The sequence below is a fragment of the Acinonyx jubatus genome, chromosome A1 (genome assembly GCF_027475565.1).
Source record: "Acinonyx jubatus isolate Ajub_Pintada_27869175 chromosome A1, VMU_Ajub_asm_v1.0, whole genome shotgun sequence".
Taxonomy (NCBI): domain Eukaryota; kingdom Metazoa; phylum Chordata; class Mammalia; order Carnivora; family Felidae; genus Acinonyx; species Acinonyx jubatus.
The window spans coordinates 103,929,998-103,938,367 of record NC_069380.1 but is presented as its reverse complement, the minus strand read 5'-3'; positions in this window follow the sequence as shown (position 1 = coordinate 103,938,367).

The window sequence follows — 8,370 nt, the reverse complement described above, 5'->3', positions numbered from 1 at the left end:
GCGCTGACAATCTTGGTATTTTTCCAGAATAAAAATACTCAGACCTTGTAACTTCTTTTGGGGAGGGAGACAGGGGTTGCTGGTCACAAAGAAAAAACATAGTAACATTTGATTCCCTTAGATACATGCATTTACCTTGTGCGGACATTCTGGATGGAATCCTCATGCTAAAAATGGAACCACAGGTGTTTATAAGCAGTACAACAGATTCCGGAGGAAACCATATCAACAATGTGGGCGGGGGAAAACCACCGCTGCAGTTTTTAAAAAAATAATTATCTTTATTGATAGTCTGGGTCACTCAATATCATTCTTTCAGAAGTCATTATAAATCAAACAAAAATAAGTTTAACAAAAACATTTCAACCATAATCTTCATGATTCAAGGATTTAACTTTTAATCTTTTTATAATACAGTGTGTTCCAATAATTCATTTCACTTGCTCAGGATCATGTGTTTTTGTTTTGTTTTGTTTTGTTTTGTTTTGTTGTTTCTAACTCAAAATAGGTTTTTGTATCATTTCGTAACACAGTGGTTTTCATACTGCTGGTCATGAAATCCATTTAGTGGGTCATAACAAGTAGTTTCTTAAAGAAACAGAATAAAATAGAAATATCACAGTACAGCTACAAGAATGGAAATTAGTTTTCATTAAATTTTGTTTCAAAACTATGTAAATGAGTATGTATACTATGTATATCTTTGGATACACTGTAAAATGTACCTCTTACTGTGGATTGCAACAACAAAAAAAAAGTGTTTTGTTTTGTTTATGGAAGGCATGAATTTAATATTTGCACTTAAAAAAATTTTTTTAATATTTATTTATTTTTGAGAGTCAGAGACAGAGCGCGAGCAGGGGAGGGGCAGAGAGACAGGGAGACACAGAATCCGAAGCAGGTTCCAGGCTCTGAGCCGTCAGCACAGAGCCCGACACGGGGCTCGAACTCACAGACTGCGAGATCATGACCTGAGCGAAAATCGGATGCTCAACCGATGAAGCCACCCAGGAGCCCCTGACATTGCACTTTCATAAGCAATTAGCAAATACCCATGATAACAAGTAAAATCTAATTCTTAGGTGCCCCTGGGTAGCTCAGTCAGTTAGGTGTTCGACTTCAGCTCAGATCATGATCTCGTGGTTCATGAGGTCAAGCCCTGCATAGGGTTCTGTGCTGACAGCTCAGAGCCTGGAGCCTGCTTCGGATTCTGTGTCTCCCTCTCTCTCTGCCCCACCCCTGCTCATGCTCTCTGTCTCTCTCTCTCTTTCAAAAATAAGTAAATATTTTTTAAAAATCCAATTCTTAGATTAACTAAAAATGAAATAAGACTATCTGTGTGAACTAATTTATAGACAGACATTTAAAAATATTGATGTTTTTCAAGAAAAATGGGTACTTTACTACAAGGAAAACACATTCCTGACTTCTTGAAAATCATATGCCTGAGTCACTTTATAAGCTGAAGGGTTAAAAAAAACATCTTACCTTAAATAAACTTTCAGATTAGTATTTATGATAACTGGCTTGGTTGGCATTTTGATGACTAATTTGAAAATTTTTTTTTTTTGTTAAAACGAAATGCAGACAGATTTATTGAGATTTAAAAATCCTAACAGAGGCCTTTCCAGGGCTTATTTCCTTACGACAAAAACTGTGATAACACTCAGTGGGGAGAAAGACATCTTTGGCAACTTGATGAGTGATTTCAAAGATGGGCACTTAATAGAAGCTCTTCTGGTCTTTACCCTTACTCTGGAACCTGCGGCAGCTCCCCGTGTTATGATTCCACAGAGAATCCGGCTGGGGAAGGAGTGCACTTCCAATGCCCTATGGAAGTCCATATCAGCAGAATAAAACTTCAGCATAGGGGCTGCTCTGGCACTGAATGAAAAACCTAGAAGTTACACCTATAGATTTACCTTTGGGAGACTGTGGGGCAGTGATGGCTGAAGGTGTTTCTTGACACACACAACCCCCCCCCCCCGCTTCTGAAATAACCTTGAGTGTATGGGGTCATCTCCTGTGCCAATCTGGGGTATAGTTCTCTGACTGTGACCATTCAGCCTATTTTGCCCTTTGTGGACCACTCTAACCTTCATTGCTGTTCGCCAGAATCTTGGGAATTCTTTTGTCCCTATCTTGCTTCAAGGAACCCTTTCATTGAATGCCCCCCCCCCTTTTCTGAATACAAAATCAACATCAAATGTGGTACCTGAGTGAAACCTGAACAGATGACTGAAGTACCTTCATCTTGATTTAATGCTTTTGGAAAAAATCTTGGTGTAAAAATTAATCTAGCCCATCAATAAGAATATTTGAAACTCATTGGCCAGCCTCTAGAAGTCCTGACAGGTCATTTTCAAAATGGCACAGACTATAAATGGGAAATGGGAAATGGAAAATGTTTTTGCTGGGAAGGAATCCAAAAAAGTAAAGCACACCTAAAATTTATTTCACAGCATCTAGATATTCCTGCCCTCATTCTCTTTTACAAACAGCGGTATAGGTTTAAGAGCGAAGCTCCTAAGCCCAGATTCTATAAATAGACCTTCAGCAGGGAGACCCCCCTGTGAGACAAGATGGTGTAAATATTAAAATTATAACAGTGGCTGCAGCTTAAACTTCTTCTCCTCAGTTATGAGAAGAGTGCCTGATAACTCTAAGGCATCCTGCTGCCCTCGTGTTCAAAAGTAAGCCCAGCGAGAAAAGAAAAGACAGTATTTGTTTATTGTGGTGTACAGAATGGGATACATAATGGCCCCTCAAAGGTGTCTGCGTTCTAACCTCCAGAACCCGGGAACGTATAACCTTACGTAGCAAAATAGACTTAGCCAATGTGATTACGTTAAGGACCTTGATATGGGCAGGTTATCCTTACTACCTGGTTGTGCCCGGAAATCACAAGGGTCCTCACCAAAGAGGCACCAGAGGAGTCAAAGTCAGAGGGAGAAGCTGTAAGCAAGAGTCAGAGAGGAAATAAGATGTTCTGCCTCTTGCTGTGAAGGTGGAGGAAGGAGCTGTGAGCAAGGAAAGCAGGCAGCAGAGAAGGAGCTGAAAAAGGCAAGGAAAGGGATTCTCCCCTTCAAGCTTCCCCAGGAAACAGCCTGATCGAAACCTTGAGGCTGGCCCAATGACAATGTTCTGACTTCCCGAAGAGTAGAGAGTAACCCTGTGTTGTTTTAGTCACTGGGTTTGTGGTAATTGATTACAGCAGCAATAAGAAACTAATACGTTTACCAAGCTCCTAAAAGAATGAATGAAAATAAAGAGGGGAAACCGCTTCTATCACTTTTACTTTGGGTGAATATATTTGATTCTTAGAACAGTTACAGGGTTCCCACCCCCATCCCCACTTTTCCAAACTAAAAAGGCCTTAGCCTGGGCCATTTTTGCCAGTTGCTACTCACGTAAGAGCAGAAAATGGAGGATGAAAAATGCCCTCACTCACCCAAATAATCTGAAAAATCCCATGATGGAAAAATGTTTTGACATAACATCTCAGGCAAAGTAGATGATTTCAGAGAAGTAAAAATTTTAGAGAGATAAGAATACATTCCAGACTGGATAAGTACAGGAACTATACTTACCAGAACATATATAAACTGAAGTTTTATATGTAAGTCAGACTTCCTTGAATAGTATCCTAATTTTCAGAATTCCTCAGACTTACCTTTGCTTACCTTGGTCTGCATAGAAGTTTCTAAAACAAGAAGGAAGGGACTCATTGAGCTTTTCTTCCTTATACATACATTATATTGCTAGGGTTTTTTTTTTCCCCATACTTAATACATATTTTGCTGTTTACTTTGGAATGAATCAGGTAATTCAGCTGAAATACAAATCAGCCACATTTCCACAAGTAAGGTGATTTTGCTGTTTTAAATCAAAACCTGTCAAATATTTTCTCCATCATTAAAACTTCGAGAACAATTTTGTGCTGTCAGGAACATATACTCTCCAAACTCTTTTTCTCCCTTCTTATGTCAGAATTTATCCCTAAATGAAGGACTCTTCCTTAGTATCTTACTCACTTATATTAGTGATGCTTCAAACTAGGTTGGGTAAAATATACCCAACTAGGTTGGGTAAAATGCACATGGTTTTGATCATCTATTAATATTAGGCTTTCGTATCACACACACACACACACACACACACACACAAGTTTAAGGAGAAAAGGACGTTAAGAGAATGTCAGACTCTTTAGTTTGAAGCAGCTATCTCTTCAGTTTCCATGAAAGTGCTTACAAAACATAAAGAGAAATCATGAAAAGTCAAATTTGCCTAAGATTTGAGATATGAAAGTCCAAATGGTAGAATTCAAGAGTTCGCAGGAAAACCTAGGTCAGTGTTTCATCTTATCCGTGTTGTAAGTTTCTCTCTCTATATTTTATTTTATTTTTTTACCAGCGACAGTTGGCCCCAGTGTAAAATACAGCCTGAGGTACGGAAAGTTCACACAAGAAAGTATTCACCCTAAAAACTTGCAAATAAAAAAGGGCCATGCAGCAAGCTGGCAGCAAAATGAGAAACAACCTCTCAGAGAAAGGTCAGGAGATGATGTGGAGTGAAAAATCTCCAGGGAACTGTCACTTTCTGAAAATGAAAATGACAAAAGTGACAAATTTCAGAGAGTCTGAGGAGAGCAAAGGACAGAGGTTGAAAAACAGAGAACAGAACCACCTGCCATCTTCTTTTGAGAGACCATTCAAGGTCATTTCCTCACAATCCCTTAGGAGTTCACTGGTAAAGAAAGAACAAGGGGAAACCCTTACCCCGATCATTGTTAATAGGGAAGAGGCACCTCCCTGACCAAGGTGAATCTAAGACAGATCTGGGTTCCCTGAGCTGGCATCTATGGCCCCAGCCTTATTACCCAAGCTCATTGAGGCCTTTTTTTTTTAATATTAAAAATAAAAATGGGGGCGGCTGGATGGCTCAGTCAGTTAAGCATCCAACTCTCAATTTCATTTCTGGCCATGTCATGATCTTACAGTTTGTGAGTTCAAGCCCCATATTGGGGTCCGTGTTGATAGCTTGTAGCCTCCTTGGAATTCTCTCTCCCCCTCTCTCTTTCTGCCCCTCCTCCCTCTCTAATAAATAAACTTAAAAAAGTAAAAATAAAAATGTATGTATGTGTCATACCAATCTTCTTCATAGTGATCTCCTGAGCAATAATGACCAAGCTTAAATCTATACCTTCAGCACGCGCGCGCGCGCACACACACACACACACACACACACACGCAGGCACGCAGGCACGCACACACAAACTCACAATAAAGAGTTCTTAAGTCACTCCACAGATGGCGACAACTAGCCCTGTCTAGCAGGGAACCATTTGTCTCCTCTTTCTTTCCCATCCTGTAGTCTCTTTCCACGTCCCCCTTCCCCTCAGGGAGCTTTAAAGGTATTGTGGGAAGCACCCAAAACATTTTACTTGCCCTGCTGATAATATTCAGCAATTTAAAAGGTTCCCAAGCCTTACCCTTTGTTGTGTTTTTAAGCATTTTGAGTAACAATGCACCAACTTTAGTCAGAGAGCCCCTGACCTGGGGCCAAATGGAAGCTGAACGGAGAACAGCCCTGAAGGTTTTCAAATAAATATGCAAGCCCATCTTCCAACCAGTCACTCCAGCCTCAAAGAGATAAAGACTTGAAAAAGCCTCTCTTTAGAAAATAAAATATGTAATTATTTGTCCAACCACGAACATTCTTTGCTTTTTACTTCATTATCTCCAAATCTGGGATGTAGATTAAAATATACAGATATCCATCATTTAACTACTCTAAGGTAAGTTTATATCTTTGGGGTTTTAATCATTTCTTTTAAAAGTTATTTTTAACGATGTTCATTTTTGGAAAAAGCCCTAAAATACAATGTCATTCTGCAACAGCGGTTTTGCATCAAATGCTTTTTACTTTAAGTTGTGAAAACAACATCGATTATACTGCCAAATGCTGCTTAAAAAAAATGCTCTGCACCATAAAAGGATTTGGAGCCTTGTTTATTATCATCTAAATTGTACATTGTACACTTGTCGGCAACATATTGTATGCTAAAAAGCCTTTCCTATCTAAAACAATAGATGTTATAGTAAAACAGTTCACAAGTTTTTGGAAAAGCATGATGTGGTGGATTCCTAATCTAAAACAAATCTTTTTGTTCCCCGGAGACAAATGCTGATTGTGTGCCTGCCTCAATTGTTTCACCCCTTTGGTAATCCTGGTCACTCAGAACAGCACTGAAAGAGATCAGAGGCAATGACAGAGCTGTTGAAAGTGTCTGAATGCCATCCCCATGGAGCTGCCCTTCTGAGGCACAATGACTGGTTTTTGTGTGCATCACTCGGAGGTACTTCTGTGTTCCTCCTGGGAAATATCAAAGAAATTTCAGAAAGACAAACCTATTACCATTGATCGGAATCCAAGAGTCTGTCCTGGTCAGAGCTAACATAATTTGTCTGATTTCAAAGTTTATGTCACTTTGGAATCTAAATATGAGGTCCCAGTTCCCATGGTGGTGACCATGTTTCTTCAACCAAGTAAGACAAGGGGGAGTCAAAGTATTTCTGTGGTCCTAGTACAGGTTCAAAGTGTTGAAAACATGGGTACTGATCTCATGAATTCCTAACGTAACCGCAAAAAATGAAGATTGGAGTCTGTGCATTGTGATAAGTAAAAATACAGGGTGATAATGGATAAAAACTGATGTAGAATTCACTCAGCTGGCTTTTGTGACACAGGAATAACCTGGTTTAGCCAATGTCTCCTATACTCTTATACACAGTACTTGATGGAAGATGATAATGCTCGATTTGATATCTGCCAATGTCTAATTTCTTACAACTGGCAGAATATTCTAGGCTGAACTTAACACATTGAATAGTTAAAAAAAAAAAAAAGGATTTGAGTTATACCACTATCATAAAACCCTTTTGCATTGGATTTATTACTGTCAGAAAATATAAGCTTTATACCTTTTATATTATTCACAAAAATGTCCCCTCCTTACCTGATCTTACAGATCTTATCGCTTCCTATCCAGAGGTGGCAATCTATGTCTCTTTCCCTTGAAACTGGGTGGGCCTCTCACCAATCAAAGGTGGAAGACGTTATGCCACATGACCTCAGGGGCTAGGTCAGAAAATACAACGCAGTGTCTTCCAGTCTCCCTTGGAAGAGTCATTCCTGGAACCCCAAGCCTCTATGTCAGTAAGAAGTACTGGGAAGCCATGCTGTGAGGAAGGCCAAATTTGGCCAAAGAGCCCCCATGGTGGGGCCCCGATTCTGCATGAAAAGAGAGTGGTGCCTGGCCAACCCCCACTCTCTGACCACACTCACGCAAGAAACCTGAGGCAGAGCCTACTCCCTCCCACCTCTGCCAGTCAAGCCATTTATGAATTCCTGACCCATAGAAACCAGGAGCAATAATAAATTATTTGTGTTGTGTTAAGCTACTATGTTTTGGGATAATAGGTTACACAGTTTTAGATAACAGAAAGAAGACTATCTTCTCCCTTTCCTAAGAGACCTGTTCAATAAGGGGCCTTGCAATAGATCTATAGAGCATAGTGATGAGATTCTGCCTCCATTTCTCTGCATCCCATTTAGAACCAAAGAACTCATTCCCCAAGGTGAGAGGAATATTGTCTGCTGAGGGCTCTTAGCTGTGTCCTCTTCCAGGAATTGTCCTCAGCCAAAGGACAGCCTACATCCAATACTGGTTGGCTCAGGATATGAAGCTCTGGCCTCCTTGCATTAATTCTGGCCACACAGAAGGGTCATCACAGCTCCAGAGTTCCTTGGTGGGTAGGTTAAGATTTTGGTTGCAACTGTATCCATCCAACTTCTTCCCTGGCTCAGTCTTGCTTCCCTCACTACCTTACAGGTATCATGCCTGAACGTCTGCCTCAATAAACTACTACACATGAATCTCCATTTCAAAGACAGTCTCCAGATAACCTGAACCAAGACTGGACTTAGTCAAGGGTTAATTACCATGGAGAAGGAAGGTGGAGTCAGGCTCTAAAGTACTGTAATTCTCTGGTTTTCTCAGTAGACCACAATAATAATTAAAGATTCATTGATTCTCACAATGACATGAACAAAATTTCTAATCAACTGACTCTTACCTGTACTCTAAAATGGTTTCCCTGCCAGTCTTTAAGGCATCTTGTACTCACGCTGATCCTTGCTGGGCATGATGTAATTTGCTTGCCAAAAACCTATTCTGGTTTGGGAAGCTTTCACTCTATGATGTGTCTGTAGAATGTTAAAAATGAAGCCATTAGCAATGAAACACTTGAAACAAGACCACACCCGTTCCTAAGTCGTGGTCTTGGATACACGGCAGAATTTAGATAG